Here is a 15,338-nt window from a genome sequence, read left to right as displayed (position 1 = left end):
CAAGTAACAAAACTCAGAGGAGAAAAAAGTAAGAAACTTTTGATCTGGACCGGATTCTAACACAAACTTAAGAAAATGGCAGCCTATCCTTTATCCTTCCAGTACTTACTAAATGACTCTTTTTTCTCCTAATTAACAAATGTGTGATTATCCATGCATGGTGCTTTGAAAATGTGTTTAATTTAAATCAGCATCATCGTCATTATTCATCTTTGGCATTTTGGTCTTAAAACACCTTCTGCTGCCAACACTTATTTAGTTTCATAGTTGTCTTTTCATTTTCATCTTGATGAAGTTCAACATGCACGAACTGTGCTGCTTGTGATACTCTCCCACATAGTCCTGTTCGTCGAAACTACTGATGCAAATAATATGAAATCTTAACTCAGTTGGCTCTGACTCAGCTTTGGAAGGTTGCCTTGAAACATGTTTTTGTAAAATTCAACCACTAGATTATATTTGTTTTAAGACTGTAGCTTTGGCGTTACCTCAAATGATTGCGTTTCTTTTGTTCTCTGAGCTCGGGCACTGAAAAGGAGTCATGCTTGGATTATCTGATTTTACGCTTCACTACGATGGGGTCATCCACAGCGAGTAACATCCAATCACGTTTGTGCAGGTGCACAAGACCATTATAACCCTGTACTTCTTATTATCCCTCCAATACACCAACCTCCTTATATGCTATCCTTTTGGGATGGGATGTTTGTGTGTCTGTTGACAGGATTAACAGCACAATACTTGTTTACTGCTCTGATCATTAAAAGTTCCTAGCAGAGGTCTGGTTAGTTCACTTCTTTCTAACTCCACGCCTCCACATTTCAGATTTCAGGTTCCAAACTTCCAACACAAAAACAACGCTGACTCAATAGTCATCACTTGAGGCAATTTATCAGACATGCCAAGACTTTGGAACAGTTTCCCCTTTAAAAAATACAAATCGTAAAGAGAAAGCCTTCAGGATAAGAACCTTGACGCTGCTCTGGTATCAACAATGAATTCAATCCAGCCTCACTCCCAGAATGAATAAATGTTGACATTTTAGGTTTCTGCAAACCAGGGATGCGTTTCAAATACGTAAGAGTCACATGCATTGTAACAACATTTCTACAACACACGTGTTATCACGCTCACATTAGGTGACTTTCCGTGTCAATGACGAGATGGATGACATTTTTAAGCATGAAACCACTTGATGTGTTTGAGGAGATCTCAAGGCATTTTCCAGCTGTGGCGACTAAACCAAGTAAGCCAAATTGTTTCCTAACCCTAACCAGGTGGTCTTTGTGCCTAAACCTAAATAGACCTAAAACAGAATTTGAAAACTGAGCATAAACAAACAAAAAGTTGCAACATAAATAAAATGTAAAGTTTCAACATACCTGTGGTTTGAAGAAACATGCATTGCCAAAATACCTAAGTAATTTCATATTGAAAATCTACATAGTCGCCCAACAATCCAAAATAAAAGGTATGTATATAGAATAACCATGTGGATAAGCAAAGTCCATCAGAGCCAGGTTTTTCCTAGTATAGCGGCTTAAGTATTCAATGTGAATGTTATATAGGATGGGATAAAAACGTTTTGTTTACCGTCATGTTTCTCAGACAGGGCTGTTTCTATTGAATCTACTTTCATTGCAGACACACGTTGCATGCTTTCCTCTACGTGAGCTCCTGTGTTTAAAGGGGCACTATGTAGTTTTGGAGAAGAAATCTCAGAATTTTAATATTTACAGTATTAATAAGGTAATAATACAAACTCAGAAATATGTTGGTTATTTTTCCATTGCTGAATAAACAAGCTGTTCTCAGAGGTCACCAGAACACTGTTTGAAGCTAGAAACGTGGCAGGGTCTGCCATATATAATCAAAGTAAAACAGTATGAAATTACGTTGTCCTTTAAGGTCAAGGTTTATTGTGGGTTAAAGGGATAGTTCAGGTTTTTTGAAGTGGGGTCATATAAAGTACATATCTATAGTCGATCTGTTTCCTACCGTAATCACCGATCAGCGCAGCCTCAGTTTGGAGAAGCAGAGAGCCGCTCCAGCCCAGAGGCTCAGCTTTGTACTGCAGTGAACGGAGTCCAGAGAAAAAGCGAAATTAATCACCTAAAACAAGGCTCACTTAAATTTTTTTACATCAGTTCAAGTGTACGTTGTATAGGTAAAATTCACACCGCTTTACATCGCCGTCAGACTGCGCTTTCTTTTGGCACTACATTTTCTCAACCGCAGAACCTCCGTATCCCTACGCACTAACGTAACTGGGCAACAGCTGATCTGCGAGCGGCGGAATACAACGCGAGGCCCAGCTGCTGGACGAGAGGTTTACTTTCGATAAAAACAAAACTTAACTCTCCGTATCCTTCCGCAGTAGCTCTCATGTGTAGGGATACGGGGGTTCTGCGGTTGAGAAAATGTAGTGCCAAAAGAGAGCGCAGTCTGACGGCGATGTAAAGCGGTGTGAATTTTACCTATACAACGTACACTTGAACTGATGTAAAGTTTTTTAGGTGAGCCTTGTTTAAGGTGGTTAATTTCGCTTTTTCGCTGGACCCTGTTCACTGCAGTACAAAGCTGAGCCTCTGGGCTGGAGCGGCTCTCTACTTCTCCAAATTGAGGCTGCGCTGATCGGTGATTACGGTAGGAAACAGATCGACTATAGATATGTACTTTATATGACCCCACTTAAAAAAACCCGAACTATCCCTTTAAAACAGAAATCAGTCAATGAGGATCCTTCTCTTCTTATTAGAATCTTCCCAAAAACTACAGCGTGCACCTTTAAACACCTGCATGTCCCTCAGTGCTGAATGACATTGGGGCCGGCCAAAACCCGAAACAATCCCATCAATAAATAATGAAATAAACCGATTGTGCCTTCTGTCATTTAAGAGTTTGAGCCTTTATCTAAAGCAGATCCCAGTCCTCGATTCTACTTCGACAAAGGTCGTACAGGCCTAATGACGCTCTCCTTCGGGAGTCGAGCTCCGCACACAGCGAGGGGAGTCTTTCTAGAATACTGAAATGAAGGTCAGTTTTCTGGGCCACTGTTTCCCACGGTGACCATCCCGCCTGGGGAAGAGGAGATGGAGGATGCAACGCAACATGACCGCTGCACGGTTACGCAAGACCAGAGAAAGTGCAACAACAGCATTGAACCCTGGCTCGGAGGAGGGAAAGTGCCAACAGTACACAAAACACAGAGGAGAGAGAGGGAAAAGAGAGGGATCGCGAGGAGGAGGGGGTAATTCAATCACATCAGCGTCCTCATTCACAGGACAGAGAGCCGGAGTTATGAACGACTAATGAAATAAGCAAAAGCTGAGTCAGATATTTGTGAGACAACAAAGAGGTGAGACAAAGAGAGGGGTGAGGGTGCGGGCAGAGAAAACATCAGGAGCGCCAGAGTGGGTTCTTCACCTCTATTCCTTCAGGTCAGAAGGTCGTGAGTACAAACCAGATCAAACTCCGCCATGTAACTTCCCACCCACCCTAATCCCTCTGATATGAGGAGTACATGAATGATCACACACACACACACACACACACACACACACACACAATCAGGCCTCAAACACACAACTGTCAACGCCTCAACCTTCCAGGCTGTACTCTGTCATCCACATCCATTTCAATGATGATTCTCCAGGTTTGTGGTGTGCTCTCCTGTCTGACGCCACCGATCACTGATGGTCTCCTGGCACTGACACTTCAGATCAAGCCTGCATCTCTAGGAGAGATTGATGTTATTGGAATGGTTTCAGTGACGTCTTTCTCACTATATAGTTATGAAAACAGAAAGGTTACAGCTATGGCACATATGCTAATATGTGGAGTATGGTTATAGATGGGCAAATCAAGGTTCGAGGCGATTTATGTGTCATCATACTAATCATAACTAATTTCTCACAAACGTAGAACATATATACAGTGATTTATAAAAAATACTGTATGAAATGGTTTTGCATTTTTGAATTTGCATCGGGCTGATGCGTCTTCACATTAAAAGTTAGCCATCAGGGAAACACTGTCCATCAACTTTGACTGTGTTTGAGCACCAAGCATCGATTGACGTAAACACAGAGTCCGCCTATCATCAACCCCGCTTAAGTCCTGCGCTGAGAACAGGGTCGAGTGCAACAGCTTGATCCAGGATGTTGCGGTGGAGACAGGTCTCCGTAAAGATGTAAACACGGCCTCCGATTTCCTGTTTGGCCAGCTCAATCTCATTTGATCACTTCATTTTCCTGTGAACAGACATCAGCCAGGAGCAGCCTAAATCCAATCTGGATCAGCATGACTCCCATCCTGTATCTCTCCCCTCTCCTCCGCGGGATCGTCCGGCTGGTCAGGCTGTAAGATGCTGTTTGCAGGGCTCGTCTCAAATTCAGTTTCTTCTCCCATGCTGGTGAATATATTTGCGTCACAGTTAGTATTTGTTGTGACAGTTCAAAATATGCAAAGACATTTTAAGGAGCTACAGACATGTTGTGTTCATCTTTGATAGAAAAAAAAAAAAAGTTTCCATATTGACACATCAGGCATCTTATAAGCCAGTACAATATATCTGTGATGGACCAGTAGCTCCGACTAATTTCCATGATGTTCTTTTGTATGGTGCAGCGTGGCTCGGCTCTATTATTATTTTTATTATTATTATTTTCCCCTTATGTTCCCACTGTGGACAGTAGCAGGTACTTTTACATCCCTCAAGTGTCCAAGAGAGTTGAGCCAAAAGTAAAAGATGGCGTATGCAGCCTTTTTTTTATGCACACAACCCAGATGTGAAGATGTTAGGTTATATAATGTAAAATATACGAAGGTGAATATAGGTTTCAGCTTCTCAAGACCAGAGTTAAGCTCCGACTTCATTTTGGAAAGTCATGAAATTATTTATACCCAGCTCCGTAGAGGGCTCAACATAATCTCTGACTGAGGGTTTCTTTCATCCGTCTTACTAATAAAGTTAATGTGTCTCCTGGGCTCACTGCCCAATGAGTATCCAATTTGAACTCTTTTTGGTGCTGAAGGCCCTGAAATCTCATTTTCAGCTCCCTGTTACGAGCAGTGGCATCGTGTGGTTCGTGAAAGGTTTGAAAGAGTCGTGTGTAGTACTTGCATTGAAATCGGTCAGGATTTAACATTATTTGAATTGAAATGTGGGGACAGCCGTATGGTTGTTTGCTTACGTTGGTAGCCCTGTCAGTCAAATCCGATCATCAGAAAAAGTCACGTTCTGGACGAGCCGAGTCAAAAATCTATGTTTCTTTCCACGACTTTCATTTAAACCTACATCAACGTCCTTTCACCTGACGTACCTGGGACCAAAGGCGTAGCACCCCCTTCCAAACATCTAACCAGAGTCTTTGAATGCAGCACACCGCCACCACCCTTTGCCCATAAAATGAAACTCAAGCTGTGCACGGACATTATAATTCCACTCTTGCCATCCTCGGTTGCATCTCCTCCTGCGTTTGATTTGTCCAACCCCGCTGTGATTCCTTCCTCTCTCCTTCATTTATATGCCAGTCTATGATATCTCGGCTGTAACGTTTATCAATAAATGATCCGCTTTCAGCAGACGCATAACTTTTAACTTTGTATTTGCAACAGCCTCTATTCCATCTCTGCACTCCGCGAAGGGCTATAAAATCGACTGCGATGTCGTGATCACATTCACATTCGCTATAACTGGAATGAGACTGGAGCTTTACTGTATGCGAATGATTCATCCCGCAGCAGAAGTATATGGAGGGAGCAGGGAGCGGCACACGCCGGCCATGTCAACAGATTACGTGCTGCCTTAATGACCAAAAGGGTAATGAGACATGATCATCACACGCTGCAGTGGCTGATTAAGAAGCTGACCATCCTTGAAACCTCACTTCCGTCTTCTACAATCCATCATGGCATGGATTGTCTCAGGTAATTGCTGCTGCTCCGGGCGCCCGTGTGCTCCCTATAGGAAAACTGTCATTTTTAATGTTCCTGTTGTGGTAGCGCTGGTTAAGCGGGCCAGCTGTCCCTTCAACGAGCAGCCAAACTTAGTCCGCTGAGACCACCGGCTGTGAGTCATCTTCAACCTTTGAGGTAATAAAAAAAAAAAAAGAAGCTTCCCGCAGCTCTCAAGTTCTGTGAGGTGTGACAAAGTGCGGCCGATGTCTGGCTCAGATGGCAAACCCCAGAGTGTATGTGTGTGTGTGTGTGTGTGTGTGTGTGTGTGTGTGTGTGTGTGTGTGTGTGTGTGTGTGGCCTATGGCTGGTACCTCGCTTGCCCCATCAACACTAACATCCACAGACTGTCCGATGTCTGACTCAGATATGAAGCCTGGTTTTTCTGATGTGTGCGTGTGTGTCCCTCCATATGGAATACACTGACGTTGCTAAACAAAAGTAAAGAGCACCAAGTGTGTGTGTCCATGCACCAGTTTCATGCGCATTCACGAACAGTGTACAAACGAAAAGACGAAAGAATGTTTGAACGTGGCAAGTGGAAGTATTGCTTGGAGCTGGTTGAGGTGGAAACGTTGGTGCATCAATAAGAACAAAGTGCAGTGGAAACATTGAATAAGTCATGACGTAAATAAAGCATGCGACTGTGACATCTGAAGTGTTCGCTCCACTGAAGGGATGAAAAAAAGGGCGGGAGGTGAATCATCCTCATCATCATCAGATCACTGTCAGGAATGTGGTGATGTCACGCCCGCTAAATTGAGGGATGTCACATTTTCCCATCGATGCATTGAGGAGTGATTCTAGCATTTTTAATCCCAGGCCCACATTATTATTTTTTGTTTTGTTTTGTTTTTACATAGGCTATTTGGTGTTGAAATGACTAATGGGTACAAACATTTTTGGAACTGGTCCAGTAAACCGTTCCACCTGACAACCAAAACACAGGCTGCAGTGGCTGATATGTAATCCTTTGGGGCAATTGCATCATTGGTACATCCAATTAAAGTGCTTGTTTGTTGCCACTGAGAGACTCAGATTGTTTTTCTGAATTTACCTTAACATTCAGGGCATTTAGCAGATGCTTTTGTCCAAAGCGACTCACAGTAATTCATACGTACATTCCTATACTGATGGCGGTGGCTGCCATGTAAGGTGCCGACCGGCACATCAGGAGCAGTTTCAGGTTCAGTATCTTGCCCAAGGACACTTCGACATGCAGACCAGGGGAATCGACCCAGCGACTTTCCAACAACAACACGCTGGCTCTACCCCTGAGCCACAGCCGCCCCAAATTTCTGACAACCTTATGGAAATCATTTTTGTTCAAACAGAACCAGCGGTTATAATGCCGTCCTCAAAGCCACCAGGCTCCATCATAAAACACACTTCATCATCTTCAATAATTAAAACTCACCTGAACATCTGGGTTAGTTTCTCCACTGTTCCAACAATCACCAACTCTGGTTCGGTCAAAATAAACCTTAAATTCACCGTCGTTAGATGTGAACGTATCACGTGAGTCTCAGGAACCCTCGTGTCACACTGGTAAGGGGAAATACTTATCAACAGGGAAACAGACTTTGACACAACACTAGACCGCTCTCCATTGAGTGAAACCTGTCTGTTCACTCTTCCTTTACCTCGGTTTCAATCACTCTCCCTCTTCACCTCCTTTGCCGACTCCATCAGCCGAGTTTTCACAGTTATTACGGTGGTTCCACCGTTACCTGGGGATAGTGACTGAGGAAAACAATGTCCCTTCCTGCTTTGGTTGCGCGATGACAGACGCGCTTCCTCTGAGCCAAAATTCAACCTTGAAGTAGCAACAGTGAAAGGAGAGTTTTAAACAGAAACATTCTCTATGAGGATGGTGATTTTTTGTCCATCACCATAACACCATACAAACAGTCTTATCTTCAGAATGATGAGTAATGGAATGATGAGTAATGGAATAATTTCCCAGTCTGGGATCATTAAAGTAATTCTATCTATCTATCTATCTATGAGTTAAAGCAAAAAAGTTGCCAGTTTCTTGTTTATTATGATACTGTGGTCGAGAATGGCACCCGACATATTCTCCTGAAAGTTGTTCACTGGGCACCGACGTCTATCCAGGCCTCTGTGTGCTTTTGGAACAGCACCATAAGGTGAGCACTAGACGCAGACTCAACTTAACTGGCTTTAATGGGATTTAATCATAAGGCTCTTAACTGGTGGACAAAGTAATGGATCCAACGAAAAGAAGCGCATTCATACAAAAGAGTACACTCACTGGTCATCACTTTTACCCTTGAAAGTCGGTAAACAAAAAGGTCAGCTCCTTTTCTACTGATCGGAACGACTCTATATATATGTCTCCGTTCCTCTGCAGCCGTTTAACGTCACCTGACTGGAGGATTTCAGAGTTTCCATGCCATAGTGGAAAGGCAGAAGATGATGGAGCTGTGCCAGAATGATAACACAATAATCTCCCACTGCCTTTCATATAGACCAGGATGCTTTATCACAGCATAACGACTATTACAGAGATTATAAATACATACTGTACGATAAGCACTGTATTGTTCTCCTCTGGGTCCACACACACACAACACACACACAAACACACACACACACAGACATACATTGATACAGTGATATTTATATTTCATAATGTATGTGCTTGATGCAGTCCCAATAGCAATCATCATCTCCATCATCGGGGATAAAAGTAACGCGCAGTGAACTGTATTATTATACACACAGCATGGTGCGCCATGATTCTATGTTTTGACACACACATCTATCTGCCTCACAGAGAGAGAGAGAGAGGGAGAGAGAGAGAGGGAGAGAGAGAGAGAGAGAGAGAGAGAGAGGAGGAGGAAAGGAGGAGGGCTGTGCGCAACGCCGGTTCCAATCGGCGCTGCGCTGTCTAATTAAACCCCTACCACGTAATCCAACCAAACCATCCCCCCGTTTAAATCCACTCCAACGGCGCTCACCGCTTAAACACACAGTCCTCCGCTGCCATCCCGTCCCAAACCCGGCCCCTGGAGGAGAGGAGACTCCAGCAGCATCACCGCCTCCACCTCCACCTCCAGCAGCAGCTCCGCGCCGCAGCACCGTCACTGCTGCCTCTCGCCTGCACGGTAACATGTTTTGCAGGGCTCGGCTGCTGTAGCCAAGGGCCACTTAGTCAGTCACTCAACCAGTCAAGTCAGTCGGTGCGTCCGCGCGTGGATGTGTGTGTGAGCGTGCAGTGAGGAGCAGCAGTAGTAGTACGCAGACGGAGATCTCGGTCGGTCCCGGCAGCAGCAGCAGCAGCGGCAGCGGCAGCAGCAGCAGCATCCACCAGGAGCACCGGAGGAAAGGAGCCCGAGCATCCCCGCGATCTCTCCCCCCGGCTGCCCTGCGCTCCAGCCCCGCTGATCCGGAGCAGGGACACCCTCCTTCTCCTCTTCCTCATCCCCTCCACCGACACCACCTCGGCTCTGTCGGGTAAGGAGACGGGACGGCATTCTTACGCATCGCAGATGTTTTGTCCTACTTAATGCATAGGTGTTATAATGTAACGCTGTGGCTGCTGGGGGTTGAATTCGGTGCAGACGCGTTTGTTTACCCGGAGAAACGGTGCGTGTTTTCGGCTGCGCGCTGACAATAAACCGCCGAGTAAAGCGCAGCCAGCGGTATGTGCTCCGAAAACATCACCGTACCGAGCAGCCTTCCCCCCCTCCTTCCCTCCCTCCCTCCCGCTGTGTGTTTCATTGCATTAAGACAGATGTTTTGTTACAAACCACTCAGGCTGATCATCTTCGCTGCGCTTTAATCGAGTTAGAATAGGGAAGAAAAGCTTCCTGTGTGCAGCCCGGAGGGTGACAGCGGTGTCGTCCTGCCATATTTATGAATGATCTTGACACGGGACAAGGATGCGCATGGTGGTGCTCTGGATCTGCCAGCTCCCTTCCTCCTCCTCCTCCTCCTCCTCCTTCTCCTCCTCCTCTTAATGTTTTGGAGCCATGTGGTGCATTCAAGTCCCATCTCCCTGACTGAAGCAGGCAGGGAGAAAAAAAGGGGGACATTGCTTCCTCTTATTTCAACCCTGATAACTGCCCTGGCTGCTGTATTCCTGTTCAGACGGCAGTTACATTATTCTAATATTTCAAATTGGCTTTTGAATTGTGTCTTTGTAAGTTAATAGAGATTCCAATCAAAAACCTTTATTTGGTTGTATTTTAAAGGTGCTCTCTGTATTTGTTTTTTTTGGGGGGGGGGGGAGAAAAGAGATAGATAGATAGATAGATAGATAGATAGATTGATAGTTATACTTTATTGATCCCAAGCTGGGAAATTACAGAAATATCTTCATTGAATGTTTTTTTTTTTTTTTTTATCTCTAAACAAACTTTCTTTGTTTTCATGACTGAATGACCTGACCTTAAAGGACAATACAATTTTAGACTGTTTTTAAACTTTGTTTTTATGTGGCGGACCCTGCCACCTTCCTAGCTTCAAACAGTGTTCCGGGGACCTTATTTTCCCCTGAGAACAGCTTGTTTATTCGCTTTATTATCACCTGATTGATATTGTAAATATTAAAATTCTGAGCTTGAATTTCCTTTCCAAAAACTACATAGGGCCCCTTTAATAGTAATGCATTATCTATGCTATTTGTATTTCATTACAGGTCTGAGGATTTTGCTAAGCTTACTGTATGCATTGGCTTGATAACAGCCTTACTAATCAATCAGTGTGGGATATAACACAGCTTGTGTTCTGCTATTGCATATTGCAGAACGTGACTTATCATTTATCTGCACTGAACACTGAGCAGAGCTTCCCTCGCTCATTGACATCCGCATTAAGGACTAAATAAATAAAATAAGAGTCAAAGGCCCTGGAGGCCCTCTGGGTGTATACAGTGGCATGCCATCTTTAATCATCATCCATCACTTAGGTGTTTGGGGCCATTGCTCCCCTCTTCCTCGAGATAACAGCCCCGCCTATGCCCGATGCAGTCCTGATGCATCTGCCTCCACGTTTTTCCTCCCTAACGCCACCCAGCTGTTACGCACCCTTCCTCATGATCCCTCCAAATTTAACTGGCTGCTGTCAGACTTGGCGTTGGGCACAGAGAAGTGAGATCCTGCGCTGAGAGTCTAGAACGTTCAAAGGAGTCTCATGAGTGGCGGTTGTGGTGTCGGAGGGCGCTGTGGTCATTCTGCACATGTCATTTAGGGCGGCTAATAATCAAACAAATGATGAAGGGTCCGGTAATGCGGCTGCCATCGGTTGTGACCCGGGGTTAATGGGAATGCGGTGCACGGTGGAGGAGCGGTTCCGACTAATTGATTTGTATTTGGGGATCTTGTCCCGAGGAAACCTGCTCAACCCAATTTGTTCCCAGAATCCTGCTGCTTATGTTTTGCTCTGGCTGAGGCGGCGTTTAGCCTGCATGCGCTAATGCTAGGCTAGTTGTTATATAAGAAGATAAATGCGAGCTGGAGCACCTCAGCCTCAGTCACCCCGGCTCATGAACACACTCTCCTGCGCACACACACTTATAACTTGTGCATGTGTGTATACTGTATATATATATATATACACACGCATACACACACACCAGCATAAGTTTTATCCCCGAGGTGTTGTGTGTAGATGTTGTAATCAAGAGGTCTTTCAGTGAGGACGGTGATTTGCAGTGCAGACGGGGAGAGAGACGGTGTCATTATCATCTCTTACTGTCCTCAGTGGCTCACTATTCTATACCGCATGCCCTCAAAGGAACACTCGAGTGTTGCTCACATAGGTGACCTTGCTCTCATGTGATGCTGCTAGGAATTCCTGTCAAGACGGCCCTGACCGCATGTATGCATGGAATACATAATTCCACGGTCTGAAAGTCACTTTGAATTAAGGTTTCTGTCTCATCATGTGAGCTCAGGTCAGCGGTGGATCACGGGGTAGAGGCGCACAGACAGGCTCAGCCTCTTGGAGCTTTTCTAAACCTCAGAACAGAGATCTCGGTGGAGCCGGAGCAGACTCCGGGCCCTCCAGGCCTAGGGTCGGGTTAACTTCCCCCCCCCCCGCAGAGGCTTGCTGTTAGCACATCTTCTGGCAGCATGATGGATGTGGAGGGCCAGTGGAATTTTCTCGGAGGAGAGCTCTGAAGGCTTTATGTAAAAAAGGGAGTGCAATCAGTAGGAGAATAACAAATAGAAGAAGGCTAAGTGTAAAATGGCTCTGTGGTCTGGTGGTAAAACACAGTAATGGAGAGGAAATTGTTCTGTTTATCTTTAATGAGAGTTACGATGCATTCTGCCTGTAGCTCTCTGTTGTTAAAAGCAAATACCACTTTCCCATGAACCATTATCAACATTATTAGAATAATGAGGAATGCCATTAGGAAGAGAAGAAGACCGCAGTTGAAATTATTTTCTTTTTTTTTTTAAGTTGTGCAAAATAGAAGCTGGATGTTGTTGTGCTGCTGCAAGTGTGACTTTACATCACAGACTGCGGTTCATCTCCAAATGGTTAACTTTGGTTTGTTTTTGACATTTTTGAATGTTACTCACTTATTGAAGGAATAATAAACAACAAATAAAGTAAGCGTTCTGGAATAAAAAAAAATCAGGTATTAATACTTATGATGATTTTAACACTTAAAAACTCAAATATTCATATGTCAGGTGTCTGCTGTTTGATTTAATTTGACCGGCAATTCTTGCAAGACAAGCAAGCAATCCCATGGCTGTCACCGCATGGGGATTCAAATGTTTTAATTGGCTGCACAGAAACATGTGACCTCACCTTGTGACAAATTAGCCCCGCCCACTTCAAACCTGATTGACCACACCAGACTGCATTTCAGTCCTACGCAATATCACATCAGCTCTAAAGGTGGAGTGTGTAAAGATACAAGTTGAAAGCAATTATGGCATTATGATAGCTACTTATTGTGCTCCAAGGGTGTCTACTGCAGTTAGCATGCTAACCAGCTAGGCCCAGTTCCCGTGCCTCACCACTAGCAGCATGGCTAGCTGAGCTAACTAGCTAACAGAACCAACAGTGAGCAGCAGATAGCTTGTGATATGCTGCCCCCTATTTGTTTGGAGTATAAATGAGACATCTCTTACATCTTTCACCTTTACTTTATTGTATGTAAGCCTTTCCCTTACAATAATTATCCATAACGTAAATGCCCTCATATAAAATCATTAGGGGATAAATCTCAGTGTGCATGGAATGTCACGGTCAACTCCTATGATTCTTCCTTCCCATTTTCTCAACATAAATTATCTCAAGAAATAGACTTTTTGGTTTTCTCGAGATAAAGTTACCCTTTTATCATAGGACATTAAGCTTTCTAACCCTGAGATAAGAATATAATTAGATTGTGAGCTTGCGATAACGGCCTAAAAATTTAAATAACAGCAAGCGTGGCCATTCTTGACTTCTGTCAGAGGCCTGTCTCTCCTCATTTTATAAAGCGCTATTTACAAAATGCACTGACTTCACTGTTTGTTATATAACAACTATATTCAAACAGCCTAGATATTAGCTGACAAATTAAACTAGTATCGGTCACTATTGTTGCTGCAGAGACCAAGATAACCTGGGAATCAGAGCGACCCTCGTTTACAATCTTTGCCAGCCGTCTGTCGATGTGGTTGTGTTTTTCATAGGTAGGGGCGTGGGATGAGTGGGATGTGGCCTGCATGGGTTGACACGAGGTCTTTGTTTCCCATGTGCGCCGCAGGCCCTTTAATCTGCCCTGATCCTACCGGGAGGGGCATGTCAGACATCCAGCCTGATAAAGCCCACAATAAGACAGGGAGAGCAGCTGCTCAGCTGGAGGTGGACGAAGGGGTGCCGCGAGAGACTTTGAACCCTGTGAAGGAGTATAATAACCGGCCCCCATATGTCACCCATGTAGCAGCCGTCACCGTAACAGACCACACCTGCACAACCCATCTGAAAACGCTCCGCAGGCTGGAATTCCCACTGTAGTCCAATCTTAATTGACTCACACAGTACATCGTTAACCAGCATTGAGCATTGGCGATTGATGATTGAATTAAAGTGAGAGTAAAGACGCATTACTAATATTAAAGCCAGTGAAAACTGCACTCTACCATCCATTGAATGGCAGTGATCGCCTTTATGTAGCAGTATCTTCATGTACCCAGTGTAGAAGAGCTAACAATAAAATCAAATCTTCAGTGAGATGGAGTATTATTCACAGTATCTACTTGATAATATGAAATAAAAAGCTGTGACACCACTTCACACCAGACGGCGTGTAGCCTTGGTCAGTATTCATTGCTCTGAAAGAGCGCGCGTCTCTTTTGTTCATGGGGAAAAAAAGAACACCTGCGATGTGATACAGTGCCTTTAACACTGGTACTATGAATTACTCAGTCCCTTTCATCTTTTCACTATAATTTGCTTCCTTAGTGTATTATTTTTTAGTCTGGGAACAACTGTCATTACCGAGGCACTTCTCTGCCTTCACTGGTTGCTAAGAAATTTCTCCTTGAGGAAGGTCCTGCCTGTAGAGTATGGATATACTATACAATATATAGGCAACTGGATGTGTTTCAGTTTCTTGAAGACGTTTCACCTCTTACCGAGAGGCTTCTTCAGTTCTTACTAACTAACTGCTGAAGCGACCCACATGAGGTTGGTTTGGTGTCAACGACCCACAGGTGTCCTTAGCAACTCTGTAAGGACACTCCCACAAAACTAATAATAATAATAATAATAATAATAATAATAATAATAACTTTATTTGTATAGCACTTTTAAAAACAGGGTTTACAAAGTGCTTTGACAGTACAAAGCAAGAATACAATTTACAATTACAAAGGACGATAAAATAGGTTGCATGATATAGTTGAAATGGCAGAGGGAATGATACAAGATTGATAAAGCAGGCGAAGTAAAAGAACTGAAATTAATAAAATAAATAAAATAAGTAGAACAGAACTCGAGACAGGTGGAGTAAAAATAAACATAAAAGGACCACAGCACATGAAGGCAAGTCTATAAAAATGGGTTTTAAGAAGTGATTTAAAAGAATTTACTGATCCTGGAAGCCTGATCCCCTCAGGCAGGGCATTCCAAAGTCGAGGGGCCCTGATGGCGAAGGCACGGTCCCCTTTAGTTTTCAGTCTTGACTTTGGAATGGTCAGGAGGGCCCCGCCTGAGGATCTAAGGCCGCGAGCTGGCTCATACGGAATTAAAATATCTGTAATATAGCACGGAACCAGACCTGAGCGTGCTTTAAAAGTGATCAGTAAAATTTTAAAATCAATTCTAAAACAGACAGGGAGCCAGTGGAGGGAAGCTAAAATTGGAGTGATGTGTTGACGTCTGTTAAAACCAGTTAGAAGCCTAGC

At 44.0% G+C, this 15,338-nt stretch overlaps 1 protein-coding gene across 3 annotated transcripts in view; it reads left to right on the top strand.

Annotated features, from left to right (window-relative positions):
* Positions 1 to 8,850: 8,850 nt before the first annotated feature.
* LOC115578414 (hippocalcin-like protein 1) overlaps positions 8,851 to 15,338 on the top strand; it is a 49,776-nt gene continuing 43,288 nt past the window's right edge. For 2 of the 3 annotated variants that reach the window (XR_003983440.1, XM_030411372.1), the window contains exon 1: positions 8,853 to 9,438. The gene's annotated coding sequence lies outside the window, so the exon portion shown is untranslated. Of the gene's footprint in view, positions 9,439 to 15,338 lie in introns of all 3 variants that reach the window. The other variant, XM_030411373.1, reaches the window with a different exon arrangement.

Source organism: Sparus aurata, chromosome 3 (genome assembly GCF_900880675.1).
Source record: "Sparus aurata chromosome 3, fSpaAur1.1, whole genome shotgun sequence".
NCBI lineage: Eukaryota > Metazoa > Chordata > Actinopteri > Spariformes > Sparidae > Sparus > Sparus aurata.
This window is presented reverse-complemented; position numbering and strand designations above follow the sequence as displayed.